Source organism: Aquila chrysaetos, chromosome 9 (assembly GCF_900496995.4).
Source record: "Aquila chrysaetos chrysaetos chromosome 9, bAquChr1.4, whole genome shotgun sequence".
In the NCBI taxonomy this organism is placed as follows: domain Eukaryota; kingdom Metazoa; phylum Chordata; class Aves; order Accipitriformes; family Accipitridae; genus Aquila; species Aquila chrysaetos.
The window spans coordinates 15,566,190-15,582,596 of NC_044012.1; the positions used below are offsets into that span (position 1 = coordinate 15,566,190).

General features: G+C 34.8%; 1 long non-coding RNA gene across 1 annotated transcript in view; it reads left to right on the forward strand.

Moving 5' to 3' along the window:
- The first annotated feature begins 39 nt into the window (after positions 1–39).
- The window catches only part of LOC115346565, a 180,198-nt gene continuing 163,830 nt past the window's right edge, over positions 40–16,407 (forward strand). Inside the window, exon 1 of the long non-coding RNA XR_003925167.2 lies at positions 40–117. This is a non-coding gene — a long non-coding RNA (uncharacterized LOC115346565). The remainder of the gene's footprint in view (positions 118–16,407) is intronic.

Here is a 16,407-nt window from a genome sequence, read left to right on the forward strand (position 1 = left end):
AAAGAAACCTGAAACCTTCCTCTTTCACGATTTCACAGCCCAGAAGTTTGCTTTTAAGACGCTGTTGGCACAGCCGTGTTCTGGTATCGTCGTCAGGGATTTCATTTAAAAAGAAATGTAAGTTTTATCCTTCGTGGTCGCAGGGGATAGAAGTGTGGCCTCCATCCCCAAATCCTTAGCTCTGATAGCTCAGAAAACACAAAGGACACATTTTTACTTAAAAAAAAAAAAAAAAAAAAGCCTTAAAATGGGATGTGAAAGATAAGATTAGTTCTTTAGAAGTAGCTCTGGGACTTCACTAGGCTTTTGAACATCTGGAGTTGACAATACTGACCAACTGTTGAACAAAGGAGTAAATATCTTAAGTTTCTTTCATCTCTTCCCATCCTAGACCCGGGTAAATATCTTCCAAGTTCCCCCTAGACTATTTGATTCCCACTTGTTTTGTCCATCTCTTTAGCATCACTGTGCAGTTAGTTTTTAGTAGCTGTTCATTAAATAGAGCCTTCGAAGGGAGGATGAATATTTTATGGTTGTGTATCTAAATGTACATATTTTGTTTTAATCTACTTATATGTTACACCAGGAAAGCTTTAATATAAAAACATAAAATACCATTTTTATAAAGGCACTTGTATCCCTGTTTAGAAACCTTTTAACCAAATAAGAGTTTGCAGTTCTTAGCACACTGGAAAATCACGCTAAATGCTTATGTCCAAGTATAGCTATATATATTTTCCTATCTGAATTTGAAGTGTTATATCTTTGAGTCCAATATAATTTTTGTCAGTGGCATGGTAAAATGGAGAAATTTACCTCTGTGTACACACACTGCATTTACACACATACATGCTTTCTAAACAGCATAGGGTTTTGATGATGAGTGTCATATTCGATAAAGGTGCTGTACTTCCCTGAAGATAAAATTTTTCTTGTTTTGTTTAGACAGTGCATTTTGCTTTCCCATCAAATTATTCTACAACATTCACATATAAGAATGTAACCTAACGTTTACCTGGGCAATTTCTTGAGGTGATTGGTGCCATCAACTGTTAAAACATAGTCACTGCAGCCATTGTTGCATTGTAGTTGTTATTAATTACAAATGAAATTGTAAGCAAGGAACTTTATAGTAAAAATGAAATTACCATTATTTTGGGATACAAAGTATAGTTAAAAAGCTGAAAGAAAACGCTTTTATTTCTGTCTACCATGTCAACACAGCCTTTGGAATATCTCAGGATAACTGAAAGCTTACTGGTTTCTAAGTAAAGTGATAATGCTTGGCACTGTGTATATTTTCTTGTGGTCTGTTTTGCCATACTGTATGTTATAAAACTTGGTCTGCTGAATTTACTGTAATCTCTATAGTTCTATATGTATTCTCTATAAATCTGTATTCAAAGGTCATTTACAGCATTATAATTGTCTGAAACTGCTCTCAGGGAGATCATGGTGAGCATGAATGGTTCTGTAAGACTGTGACCCAGTCTGCTAAGGTTAGGTAGTACATGACATTGTAACATTCAAAACAAACTAAAGCCCTTTTGAAGTGGAAAAGACCAATGCTATTGAAAAGGTTTACTTACTTATGTTTACAAACATGGGTCAATTATTAAAACAAGTTGGAACTTTCTTCCTGCGTTGTTGTGGCTCAGGCTAGAGAAAATATTTAGATTATGGCAATTTTTTAAAATTTTTTTTTTAGTGGCCATTTGAAACTGCAGTCCGAACTTAATCTTCCCCATACTTAGGAGAAATTGTAAGCCTCTTGTTACAAGCATGTATTCAGGTGGACGAAAACCAAATGTGAGCTAGGTTGAGAACACTAGAAATTCTCTTACATTTTATAACAGGCTGCTTACAAAGAGGATTTGTCAAAGAAGAAAGACTTTTTCAGCCTACGGGCTTTTCACAGTAAAATATCCGAAGTGATAGGCCCTGTTTAGTTGGAGGGGAAATTTCATTTTCCTGAATCTTTGGTTGTGTCTTGTAAGCTTATTTTAGGGAAGGGAAAGTGCAATGTTTAGCTGTTAGCAGTCAAAGGAGTTGGTTACACCCAATGTCAGGTCTTGCATTTCTACTTGGAACACCAGTGCGATAATTTACAGATTGTTCTGAATGTGAGTTGTTGCCAAGTTCATTATTTGTATTACTGTTGGAGAAATACTGTAGTGTGTAAATAGTTTTTTTTCTTTCATGTTTTAAAATAGCTTGCTGCCTTGTGCAACTTCTTGCTTTTTATTAAAATTTCTGCAATTGAAAATCGGTTGCGTAAATGATTTTGTGAAACTGGGCCTTCCTGAAATGTTTGGGCTTGAGTTACATACTTGAAATAGGAGCTGTGCTAGTTGAAACAACATGGAAACTGAATCTTGAAATTGTCTTTCAGATCCGTGTTGGTTAAATGAGCTATACAGTCTATAATGATGCACGATTACAGATGGTGCTCTGATCCTCATTATTAGTATTATGGTCTTCAGTGGGGTTATTCACGTGCATACATTTAAATACATGTTCAATTGGTTGCAGGATGGGGACCTAAAATACTAGGGTATAGAAAGCATCCTGCATGAATTTGTATAGCAGAAACTTTAATTTGTAGTCATAACACAAATAGTAGCACATTTTTTCTAAAAGTGATACCTCAAATAAATTTTATGTATTTCAGAAAGGAAAAGGAGCCTTGGCTAGAGCTCTCAAGTCTTTGTGTGTAATGTAATCCTAAAACTTAAGACTGCCTCTGATTGTATCGAGCTCTCCTTGGGAGATTTTGCTATATGCTTTAATTAAAGTTTTTTCATTTGCAGAACTACAAAGCAAAAAGCCAAAATTAGTTTGAAATAAAATGACTTCACAATACTTTATAGAGACAAACTTCTAAATCTTATTGAAGTCTCTGGTTATGCAGCAACAGCCCTGGTGACACTTGTGATTAAGGTTTCCCTTTTGGAGATGTTATTGCAATGCTGACATCTTGATGAACCTATAGATCAAAGCTTTAGTCTTATTTCTTTAGTATCAAGAGGCAAACTCTTTGAAAATAATCCAAAGTATAGATTCTGTAATTAATAGTTTCTACTAATGAAACTTATTCTGTCCCTCAATTTTAGAATTAATTACTTTTCTTTATTCCAAATTCCTTTCAAAAGAATCTGTTGTATATAATTGAATCGTTATAAAAGGAAGAAAAGACAAAAGCATTGCAATTATACATGCATCAGTTGTTGAGAGTAGGTAATATTTTTATGTAATGGAATCTACATTTGGTTTTTGAGGCTTTTTGAGTGTGTTTGCTCAAGTTTCTTAATTAGTTACAAAAAGCTGCAGGTGTATTGGCAAAGGCTGTTATTTAGCCTGGGAAATGTTCCAGAAGACAGTTTTGTGTTTTTTTAATGTAAATATTTAGCTGTATTATTACCAGTCACTTTAAAGGTTCCACACTGTGTGCCTGCTGTGTATTTAAACATTGTAGCTTCACTTGAATGACTGACAAAACAAATGATAACATTAAGAGTATAATCTTTATTGTGAGAAGGGATTGAACACTGCTGAATTATTTGCAAAAATGACAAGTGGTATTTGAAGGAGTGTCACTATCATGCAGCTGTCCCTGAGGAATACATAGCCCAGCTTCAGCTGAAATGCTGCAAAAAGTGTTCCATGCTTAGCTGCCACTCTGTAAGTTAGTTTAAAATTGGTGTACTTTATCAGAGTTTCTGCAACTGCAAAAATTAAAGCAGTAGTCTTGCTAATCTTGTAACTAGGGATTTTATAAAGCTCTTTCAAGTAATTTTTTTACAGTTTATCAAAAGGTAGACTTAGACTCTTGAGCACCATTAAGGTTTTACAACTTTTGCAGCCAAGAGCCTTTTGTTTTTTAAAAATTTTCATAAACAAACATTTTGCTCCTAGTCTGACTACAGGAATTTAAATCCTTTTTGTAAAGCACTACCTATAGTTACTGAGCAATGTTCTTGTATGTACTGCACCTGTTTGGTAGCTGACTGCTGATTTCTGTCTGTTCTGGGAGGTTTAGTACAGTATAAAAGAGTTGGTGGAAAGTGGCACCAATAGTTGAAAGGTACAAGGGGTGCAGTAAGCTTGAAAGATGTGCTTACAATGGCTTTTTAGTGCTTTTAAGAATACAGCATGTAGTAAACCTAACTGTAGGTGATTTGCTTTTTGTTTTGCTATTTATATTTGTGTAAAGCAGGATGAGAATAGGTGTAAAAACTTCCATGTCTGAATGATACCGGTTTGCAGATAGCTTACACAAAATCTAAGTGTTACAAGGTTAAGACCAATAGAAATCAGTATTATTCATCTTTATGCATGGTCCTGTTGACTTCAATGAGACTGGTAAACTGACTAAATGTTTTTCACCTGAATGAGTGAAGAGCAGTGAAATGGGATAGTATTTTGGGGACATGTGTAATCAATATGGACAATCATATGTACAGGAACAAGTAAAATTTTGATAGTCCTAGTTAAATTGAATATCAAGAGCCAAGTAGTAACAATGAACGAGAGAGAAAATTTAATGGAATGAATTGTTATTGAAGACTATTAGATCTTAAGTTAACATTACAGGTGTAAAAAGAAGTACCTATGTGGCTACGCAATATAGTCTTCAAGTGAATAAAGTTATTCCTACTGGCTGGACTTTTTCATGGGTGCTCATTTACTTTAGTAAGGTTTTCCGGAATCGGGTCTTAAATTTTAGTTTTATTTTAATGTCTAAAAAAGAATGGTAATGTTTGGCTTACATTTTCTCACACAGAACAATTTTTTTTTTTCAGTTAAAGAAGAGTATTTTTTTCCCTCTGAATATACCATGTTTTTTATACTTTTACGTATGGACAGTAGGCTGGGTCAGACTTTCAGCACATTTCCCTCCATACAATGACTTCTACTTGGTTGAAGTGTCTGAAAACGTTTCTGATATATTTACAGTGTAACTGATCTTCTCTTGAGAGATCTATATGAAAACACTGCAGTCAAAAATCAGGCTCACAGGCGTTCTGTGAGAATAGGGTCTAATATAATCATGCTAAAATTAGTGGGATTAATCATCAGCAGTTGTAAATCAGAATATTTCCACGAATTTCAATTAAATTTTACTTACACCAACTGGGCATGCTAGGCTTGTGTAATAGTGGTGAAAAAAAGCAAATTAAGCTCACTTTCTTTACATAAAGGACACTGATGCATTTACGTTTGATTCCCGTGTATTTTACTGCTTGCCTCAGAGCAAAGGCGGTTCAATTAAATATCAGTGGCACGCTTTTTCTAGGTAGAGACCTCTGGAAATTACTTTAACCCTTTAACATTTAGAAAGCATATTTAGACAAATGGGATGCCTCCTTTTATGTGCTTGCTTTCACAGTGGTAGAAAAATAGTAAAACATTTTCAGGAAGATACCATCCCATTTCAACCTATTCCACTAAAAGTAATAGAAATCAGCTGTAAGTTTTATTTTATGATAAAGACGACTACATCAAAAATTAGGAAAAATATCTTGGAGGTAATTTGCTTTACATGACAGATGAAATTTTGAAACTTCTGTCAGTCATTATCTACTTCTTCATACTGATGTCCTGTCAGTCTCCAGTCATCTCCATACTATTAAATCCTAAAACAACACACTTTTACCATACATGTAGAAATACGTATAAGTCAGGAATAGCTTCAATTGCATTTGAACTGTATTTGAGCACAGTTAAATGCAATTTTGCCATGGAAATAAAATGTAATTATTAGAATTCCCTGCCTGGTCAATGTCTACTCTTGAGTGGTTTGAAATCATCTCCTATGACTTAAAACATTTTATATTTATTTAAATCTGTATATACTTCTAAGTCCAGTTAAGCCATAGTGATTTATATTAGGTAAGGATTGGAAGAGGATAGTTACATGGCAATCTCTTGAACTAGTGTTATTCAGCTAGCACTATGAAGGCCAAACTTTTTGCCAGAAACTGTCAACAGAAAAAAAAAAAAAATTAAGCTGGGACAAAATCTGATTTCTGAGCTTATTTAGAAAATATGCTCTTGAAGAAACATGGTATGTATGTTTATGACATACAATCCTTCAAGTTTGAATAGAATTTATATTTTGCTAAACCTCATCACTGAACCAGTCTTGGGTCTGGTTAATGTTTAAAGGGTAAACCATAATGAATTTTTTTTTTCCTATTGCTGGTGGGTTGTAAAGTTCCCATAAATGAGCAGAAATGGTTCTATCCAAATGTTTTCCAAAATACAAGTGCTGCAATTTCAATTTCTTATGCTCTGATAATGAACAAGAAAGTTTTTTGGTTTCTCACACTCTACTGTGGGATCGTCCACGTAAGCATCAGATAAAATCTGGTCCTCTTGTATCAGTGTTTCATTGTGCTTTGAGTTGAAAATGACCAGTGTAAGGTCACAGTGGTATTGTCTAAATAACTTCAGAACAATGGTGGGATTTGTGATAAAAAAGGACTTTGTAATAAAAAAGTATGTCTATTCATGTCAGCTCATTAACTTTGCTTACTGATTTAATTTTGTTTATTTTTGTGCCATAAACACTTGTGAACTCTAGCCATTTCACTCTGCAAGCCTTGAACAGGTGACAGCAATTTTAAGATGTGATATTTTTAACAATCATCTCAAGGGTGCTGAAGATCAGATCATCAAAGGGAATAATGTACCCAATATATATTTATGTAACTAGTTTACTTTGAAATAGAGAAGTTCAATCTGGCCAAATACCTTTAAGAATTTGGGGATTATTTTTCACTTACACTGGTGGAAATCAAGAGTTAACAGTGTTGATATCATTGGGTGTATTGTGGCTTAAAAGAAGAACAAATAAAAGACACTTTGGTAATGGCTCTTCAGTATTTCAGCTCTCTCTTTCCCTGAGAAGTATTTCAGACAATAAGCCCATTGCTTTACCTGCCCATCAAGAAATTCATTACAACAGTAGCTGTGATACCAGAACTAAACAACTGAGTTGGGAATTGAACTGTGGTCTTTCACAACTCAAAGGCACTGTATATCTGTTAGCTGTTAATGAATTGTGTCAACTTGCTAGCGGACAGCAAAATCAATCCTATCAACTTTACAATTTGAAAAATATCATTACTATATAAAAGTTATTATTTGAAATTTGATGTATTCAGAAATACATCAAGAAAAAATATTGAATTAAATCTTCATACTTTCTTTACTCAAATACATAACTTCTGAGAAATTTAGATTATATATTCACTCTAGCTGTTTATGTTCCTGCGAGTTTCCTCTACAAGGCAAGGCCCTTCATATATTTTAATTAAAAGCCAGAGAATAAATAAATTGTCCTTGGCATATGTCATGCTAATGAGCACTGGTTAGTTTGAAAATACATGTTCATTGGTTTTACATGATAATTTCCCTTTGAACCAAAAGACCCTATTTATACAGAAGCATTTTCTGGAAGCAGTAGGGGGCATCATTTCACTTTTGTAATTCTTCAGAGACATTATCCCAGTGCATTATGTGTGCAAACTGAATTTTCTTTTTTGTTTACGGCATTAATCCTGGGGTTAAGGTTGGCCTGTGGTGAGCAATAATAAGTTTAACCTTTGACTTCATACAATAAGATGTAATTTATCATTTCTAGACTCTTTTGTAAGTGCCATTACCCTCACTTCTGCTTAAGATAAATTGAGACAAGTGAGCACTTGATATCAGTGATCTTTACATGCAAAACATAAATCTAATTTACTTATTGTCTGAGCTTAGTTCTTTATCCTCTGATTGTGTCTTTTAAACAGTACAAACATTTTTTGTTTGTTTGATGTGTTAGTCAATTTTTGTAATTCATAGAACGTTCCACCCTTTACATAGATTTCAAACCCGTAAATATAAATCCTGGAATGTGTAAATGCATAGAGACTTTATGAAATGTGGAAACAAAGCAAGCAAGGTATTCATATTCATAATATTTACTTGCTAAGTAACTGTGATCGGGAAAGCATTTTAAAATTAAATTTCAAAGACAATTTAAAGGTGATTAAACAACTAGCAGCATGTAAATAAATTGTTTTTGTAGCCATTTGTAGTCACTTATAACATATATGTATCTGTTATTTATAAAAGCTCATTATTTTTTAATTGTGAAACAGTTTTCACTTTTTTATTTTAAAGCAGTTTTTTAATTTGCATTAAATATTTGTTGCTTTTTGTTTTGTAATTGAAGAACGGATTTATAGCAAGTTTATTACTTTCCATGCTCTTCAAGCAAGAAAAAGAATATACTTTGTAATTGTGTATATTATGAGTACTTGATCTTTTTTTCCATGGTGAGGAGGTGCTGATTCATCAAATATGTTTGGGTGGGGTGTGAGCTGTGAGGCATATGCTGATTTCATAGAGTCTGTTTTGCTTTCAGGGTAGGATTATTCAGGTAAAATGATTCAGGCTTGTGACCCTCGGTAAGACCAGAACATCGAATCTCTCTTTCCCCATCTCAGGCCTTATTATATTTTGATATTGGGACCTGTTTTTATCATAGCAATGATTACATAAAAATATTTGTCAGTATTTATGAAGTATGTGCAAGTTAAAAGACAGAAAATCTTGAATAGAAATAAAAGTTATGTAATGCTATCTTGGAAGAGTACTAATGTTTGGTAAGATTCTAAAATACATTTTTTCAGCCTGGATTTAATGTTTTGGGAGAAAAAAAAAGTTAAGTCGTGCAGCTGCAGGAACTCAAACCATTTATAGGCCCTTCACATGAAAGCTTGTATAGAATATATATGTGTAATTACATAATTTATCAGGACTGCCCATGATCACTATATTCGGTCTTCGTAACACTAAGGGCTACCTGATGGTAGTTTCAGTCCTGCTCCTAATTTTAGAGTAATTGTTTAACAACTAAAGAGGCTGCCAGTGTCTGTAATATGTACTGGTATTTGAACCTTCACTAATTTGCTAGAAGTTGTCTTTCGGCTGAACTTGCTCACAACAAAAAAGTGGTTACATTAGCTTAGCCCTTGCTGGCTGGTTATAGGTAAGAGGTGGGTAGAATATTGTGAATCCAACAGTACCAGCTGTCTCTCATGACACACAATGGACAATGATGGATTGTCAGAGTAATTAGATTCCTTACAATCTTAGAAGGATAATTTTGAAAATCTTCCTGCAGCCTGTGTTGCATTGATATACTTTGTAATTTTCCTTAAGTTTGAATTATTTTAGATAATGAAGATGTAATAGTAAGAACTGGAGATACCATAATTTATGCTAGTTTCATACACTACAGCTATGTTCAGTAGAATATGCTTAAATGTGAGTTAAGGAGGAAGAAAGTATTCTAGTGATACTTATGGAAAAAGGAAACAAGAAAGGAAGTACTCTTTTTTTTTTTAAAATGTCACACATGTGACATTAAAAAAGATTAATTTACTTTTTAATAGGCTAGGCTGCTGTATTTGAGAACAGAAGAGCTGTCTGAAAAATGAAGGGTGTGCTGGTTGTTGGTGAACCAAGAAAATATATTGTACTAAGCTATTACTCATACTGTAACATGCCATATCAAATTAAATGTTTGCAATAGATACCAAATCCTGAGAATGGTAATCCTCTTCAGGGTGTTAGAGCGTCAAGATATGGTAACTTCCACTTGAACCAAAGGAAAATTCTTCAGCTAATGATAATAAACTGTTACTTTGCATATTGATCAGTTCTTAGAATACCTATGAAAATTTGAAAAGATAGAAATGTTTCTGCATGCCATGAGCATGTGTATTTGACTCATGAACGTACAATAAAGGGATGATCTGATTTTGTGCAGCAGCTATTTTCCCCAGAATTCTGGATATCTGATAATGTTATCAGAACTGTTGTGTTTGGAAATCCCAATTCAGAAATTGAAAATCTCCGATAATGGACGGAAAATGCAAGGATATTACATGTTGCTTAAAACCATTAGTCTACCACTGGAAGTGGTACAGATGAGAAATCTATGCTGCAAAATGCCGTGGTTCCTACTTTGCAACCATCCTCAGGATAAGTCAAGAGGCTTTTTTGTCTGTCATATTTGCAGTTATTAATATTTAATGTGCAGTTATAATAAAACAATATAGGACAAAATCCTGGGACTCTTCACAAGACAGATAATATTTCTTCTGAAATGTCTGTCTTGGATGCCTGCTTCTACTAAAGAAGTGCTGCCTTGACTACAAGGATCAAGAGAAGTACAGGAATGCCATGTATTTCATCTGCTGGAAAGAAGTTGTCCCTGTGGACCCAACAGAAATGCTGCTAACATAGTTGCTACTTCTTTTGCTGTCAATGTATCTTTCCCACGTTGATTGAGAAAGTCATATTGGTAGTAGGAGGCAGGGGAATGGAAAGAGAAATACTGATCTGAAGATGTTAGTCCTACATGTGCATTGCTGGACTTCCATCCCTCATGTCCTTTCTCAGACTGTGTTGGATTGTAACAAATGGCAGATACTATCAAAAATATAGTTCTGAAGCCTCTTTCTTAATTCAAATATTTTTTGATTTGATCAAATGAAAAAAGTTGAGAGAACAATGAGTAAACTGTCTGCATGGTGTGATGTCTGCTGTAGATGAGACATATATACGTATAATTTACATAATATAAATAAAATTTAGATATATAAATATAAACCAACAAATTAACGAACTATTGGCAGCCATTTAAAGGCTATGGTCAAATGAAATGTAGCTCTGAGCCCTGATATGTGAATATACAACCTCATTTTTCTCATATGTTCCTTTGTGCCCTTTTGATATAGAACTTGTAATCACAGAATACTTAGAAATAAGTTTGCCAACTACAAGGGAAAAAGAAAAGCTTCCCTGCTTGTCAGAGGCAGCAGACATGAAGGTCTTTCATGAGACTCTTCATTTTACTAAGTGGAAATGTCCTCTTTCTACTGGGTGGATAGTAATTCTGACAGTTTTGCAGGGTTCGTGTCAAGTAACGTGAGTTCTTTTCTTTTTGAAAATAAAACCAGTCTTGACAGTGCTGAACAGGTATTGGGATCTTCATTCTACCTTCCTTTCCTGGTGAGTTTCTCCTTACTTATAGCAGGCTTTTTTAGGTCAGAAGAATGGTTAGCCTTTAAAAATTGTGGGTTAAAGTTCGGAGAAAAAGAAAGTTGTGGCTCATGTGGAGAAGAGAAGCATTTTGGTAGCTGAAGACGAATAAAAGTCTCACACCAGGGAGCTGCTGCTGACCCGTTACCTCTAATGATTCCAAAGCTTTTCTGTGGTGGACATTTGCTCCGACTACAGCTGAGTCATTGGTGTACCTAAACTGATGCAGCTTCTGGTACAGATACTTTGCATGAGCAGAATGACTCAAACAAGAATAAATTCTTCTGGTGCAATTAGAATATTTGCTTGTCCACACTAGAAATATGTGTTGGTGCTGCTAGTTATCAGTGGCTTTTCATTGGGGCATATTTTATAGGCAAAGACTTAAACGATGAAGAAATTCAGTGGGAAACTATAAAGTTAGTGAAAATTACCTCTCATGCAAATAAAAGTGAAATGCTGAGAATTGTTTTGAAATTATCTTGTGTGGGAGATGCTGTACTAATTGTGGTGGTTTATTCTTTCCTCTAAAATTTGCACTGCTTTGGACAGTGGCCAGGAGAAGAATTGCATTCTGACAGTTTTGCCTTTTTATAATCCTATCAAATACTTTTAACTGCCCAATTAAGGCAGTTTCTCTTCCACTAACATGCTTTTTTCCTTGTATTTTCTGTCAAGATTTTTTTCTGAGTTTAAATACTTGAATTACCGCTTCAAAACGACAGTTGAACATTTTTAGATATGCTGAGATCACTTCAGGTGATTTTTTCTGATAGGTTGTTATGACTTAAGGGCTCTACAGATCCTAATGCAGTGGCATCTGAATGAAGTTTCTGTGCATGTGGAGTCTGGCTGTGGGTTTCAATGTGTTGTCTTTATTCTTTTTGTAACACAAAAAAAATATTTCTGGGAATTTCCAAGGAGTACAGTACACTTCATTTTTAGTTGTCAAGATAGCTGACAATTTATTGTGATACTATGAATAAATTATTCCAGGGTTCACACTTAAAACAAGGGCAGAAATGCTTCCTTTATTTTTTTTAAAAAGCTGACATTTTGAATTTATATTAAGCATAAAGCATAGTATCACCTGGATACACACTGCATGAAAATGTAGATTATTCACAATGAATTATTAACCCAAAGCTTTTACCCTTTCTTAGATGCACTGAAGTTACTCTGCAGGATGCTACGTGGATATGAATGTGGGAGAGAATAGGGGGTTTCTAATAAGATGTATAACAGGCTGCAGTATCAGCAGATGTCATTGTTCAGCAGCTATTTTCTGTAAGAGAAAGTTCTTTATTACTAAGTGCTGTGCAGAGACCTCTAACCATATTATTAGGAGAGCAGGAGCACTGTAGTTTAGTTTGTGGATTTACTTTAGGTAACCTTCTGATATCTAGGGTAACTGCATAGTCAGGATTGTAGTTTAAATATAGTCAGTAAGACTGTAATCCAATTAGCCACTGAATTTAGTACACATTTTTAATAATGATATTTGAAATGTCAAAGTTTAATCTTGTCTCAGTGCTGTCTGAAGAGTTGCCAGTCTCCAGGAATCTCTGCAAGACTTTTTGGAACAGTCAGCTTGCTCGAAACAGAAAGAATCAGCTGTATATATGATCCTTCAAATGAAATGTTTGGTGAACATGGTGGTAGGTGGCTTGGAAATAGCATAAGTGTACAGGCAGCACCTTCCTAAATAAAGATTGCAAAGATTGTCTTTTGTTCTTTGATTTGTCTGTATTGGGTGAATAACTGAAAAGCATCAAGAGAAATGTTACAACTTGAGGAAGACTGCCATTGCTTTCAGTGGACTTTGAATCATATTCTAAGTGTTGTATTACTGACTGTCAGCAGGTGTAGGATATTTTGGGCCTGATTCTTTTTTTCAACTGTAGTTCTAGAATGCCAAAAGATATATGGAGTTACATAATTGGAAAGCTTCATGAAAGGACCACAACCTGAATAGTTTGAGAAGAATTTTCTCTCTTTCCCTACTGCTTTAATATATTTGTTTTAATGCCAAGATCTTACTTAAAAAAAAGTCAAAATCACCCAAGTGACTAAGGAAAAATGTGTTAATCCTGAAATAATAAAATTATTTAGATAGTTGTTAATATACAAGCCTCAAAACCCCCAGTTAGTTGACATACAGGGTTGGAGAAAATGAAGTTTAGAGTTGGCTGAAGTATGTAAAAAAAAAGTCCAGGTGACTTAAGTTCTGCCTGTGATCATTTTCAGAATTGTTTTAGACTTCCTAAGCATCTTACCCATTAGCTGCCCAGTAGCTTTTCTAGCCAGTGGAGTGCTGGAGTGTTCTCAGTATATGTCTACATGATGATTGTTTTAGTTTAAAATGTATTATTTAAGAAGTGAAATGATGCTGTTGTTCCCACTTTCACCATCTCTGGGGAGACTCTACTTTTAATTTTTAAATAATCATCTCCACTGTTTCTTCCTTTACTTTCTTTCCCTTTTGGTTGACATTTTTAACCTTGGATTAGTTGGTTTTCTCTCTTTAATTTTTTTTAAACTGTATTACTTAGGAGTAGCAGTTTCTGAGCGACAGTGCTATGTGACCTGTAATTTCCTCAAGATCAGACCTAAGTCTAGCATGTAGTATTACAAATAGGGATAGAAACATAGTGCTAATGCTGCATAGCATATCAAGAGGTGCAACGAGTGCAGATATTTGTTTAAAAAACCCCCACAAATAACTAAGCAATTACCTTCCTTCAAACAATATTTTTCCATTTCTAAAAAAAGGAAGTTTGAAAGTTCAGTTAAACTACTATTTGCTTTACATTGAACACTAAATTGAGCACAGCAAAATCTGCTTTGGTCTTCTCTAGTCCAGCATATTTGAAGAGGGACCAGTAGAATCACTTTCTCAATATTCTCTGGTGGTGTTGTGCTTTATAGCAATAGCACTGTTTAAGGGGTTCTGGACTTCATGGATTCTTGTACTTATTATTCTGTACCTTCATGACATTATGAAGGTCCATTTGATTTGTTTTTTTTAGCTGCAAAAACTTGAAATTGATATTTAGGAATTATTTTATTTGTTGAGAGAGTTGGGGTGAATTTCAACTCAAGCTTTACAGGTTTCATTCAGCTAAAGTATGGGATATTGTTCTGGTTCTTCAACTGGAGTCAAATAAGTCATAGGTAGTGTCTTTAGGTACATTGAAGAATTTAAATAAATGTGAAAATGAGTTTGAAAATAAAACCTGAAAGAAGAAGCACAGTGCCCTTTTTTTAGCTTTTAACTATAGTCCTCTGCACAGAAGCTTGAATTTCTGCAGGTCAGAATGAATTAATAGCTCTTATTTTGTAATAATAATGCAACCAGCCAGGAGATAGTTGAAAATCTGGGTGCAACTTGTGTTTACAGACCTATGATTCCCAGTTTCCATGGATGTTCATAATTTTTAAGACAGCAGTTATATATATTATTTAAAAAAAATATGAACAGGTATTTCTCCCTGTGAAAGTCCAAAATGGACTAACTACTGATCTGAGTGAAGGAAAATTAATTCCCCTTGATTAACAGAACTACCTTTACTGTTACGGATGCAGAAGACAGTAATTAAAATATATTTAATATAAGCCACCCTCATTTTGAAGCTGCCTCAGTTTGCAGCCCTGGGGGAAGCCAGGTAATTAAGTTTGGATGCAGCACTGAAGTGAAGATACATGGTACTAGCAAAAAACCCAAATAATGGTTTGGACAGTACTGGCATAGCAGAAGGCTCCCATTAGATCCTAGAGTCCTGTTTGTGGCCCTTAGTGGTGGCACTGCAGTAAGCGATGTTAATTTCATTACATGCTAGAGTTGGGTGTTTTACATGGAGATAACAACGTTAAACCATGGTAATTCTCTAGGATGTCCATCCCATGCTACAAAAGTAATGTCTCTGTGTTCAAGAACCTGGTTGGAGCTCGCAATCAAATTATCTCCGATCACAAAAAACCCCAACTTGTTGCAAGATCAGACAATAAAGAGAAGTCACTTCAGATGAAATAAAACCAGCAATTTGAGTGATCTGTGGATGGACTGGGAGTGGAAGACAGAGGGAATGTGAGCAGAAGGTGTGAAGCTGGCCTTGGAAATAATCACTTCTGGGCTGGGTAAAACAAGCACATGATCCTAATTTCACAGGAAGTGGCAGCTGAGTACCCACCTCTGAGGCTAAAACTTTGTGGATGTTGATATTTGCAGGGAAGATAAACACATGACCACATCTAAAACATTCCCCCCTCCAAAACTTTGTGGCTATATTTGTCTCCTCAAGAACAGTGCAAAAGCTTGAATGAGTGATTCCAGTGTGACTGTCAGTATCAGTTCTGTTATTTCAGTTCTGCCAGTTACATTCCAATGTTTCCTGTATCATAGCTGTGATGTAACATTTGCTGGTAGTATATGTATATACACATAAATACATTGGTCGGCATACATTTCCCATTTTACTGACTGATGTAAATTAAATTGGGTCTGCACTGGGAATTTTATCATCTGTAATAACATCAGCAGGGTTATATGTTTTTTTTCAGGCTCCAGAAGATATAATGGTATCAGCAAAACAGTGTAGGTTATGCTGTTTCTTCGGAAACCCTATATTTTAGTACTATTTTCACCACAATTTTGTTCAGCCTTCCATCTGCAATATTCTGTTATGTGCTATGAAATAACGTCTTCTAACTGAAACCAGTTAAGACATCTGATATGAAGAACCTAAGAGGATTCTTATTTTCTTGAAGAAAAACTTGTCTGGGGTCTTTCTTGTGAAAAAGAATAGAAAGAAACCCTGGGTTCCCGAGCAACAAGTCTTCTCTGTAAAAGAGTTTCTATTGCCTGTGAATGTGTCTGGGCTTTTGCTGAGAGCATTCTGGCTGCAACATTTTCCTGTACTCACTGTGCTGTCAGTAAGATACTGTGTTATAAAGTGCTTTGGGACACTCTGTCCATAAAGAGGTACAATACAGAACCAAATTCTGTTTTATTTGATTCCCTGAAATGGTGCAGTTCATTTTTTTAGTAAATACTGTTGCCAAAGTAATCTGAAATCATTCCGTTTAGGCATCTGACAGTGTCAATACAAGACTCTTCTGAATAGCTAATCTGAATACCAGAAGGAAATAATAGGAGATTACATTGGTAGGAATAGTCAGAAAATACTATGATGAATAGTATTTTTCAGGGGTAAAGGGTATTCATTGTATGTAGTAAATTTCTAGATTTTCTCTGTCCTCTCTCCCTAATGTTGTTAGTAAATGTTTTTATTACGACTTTTG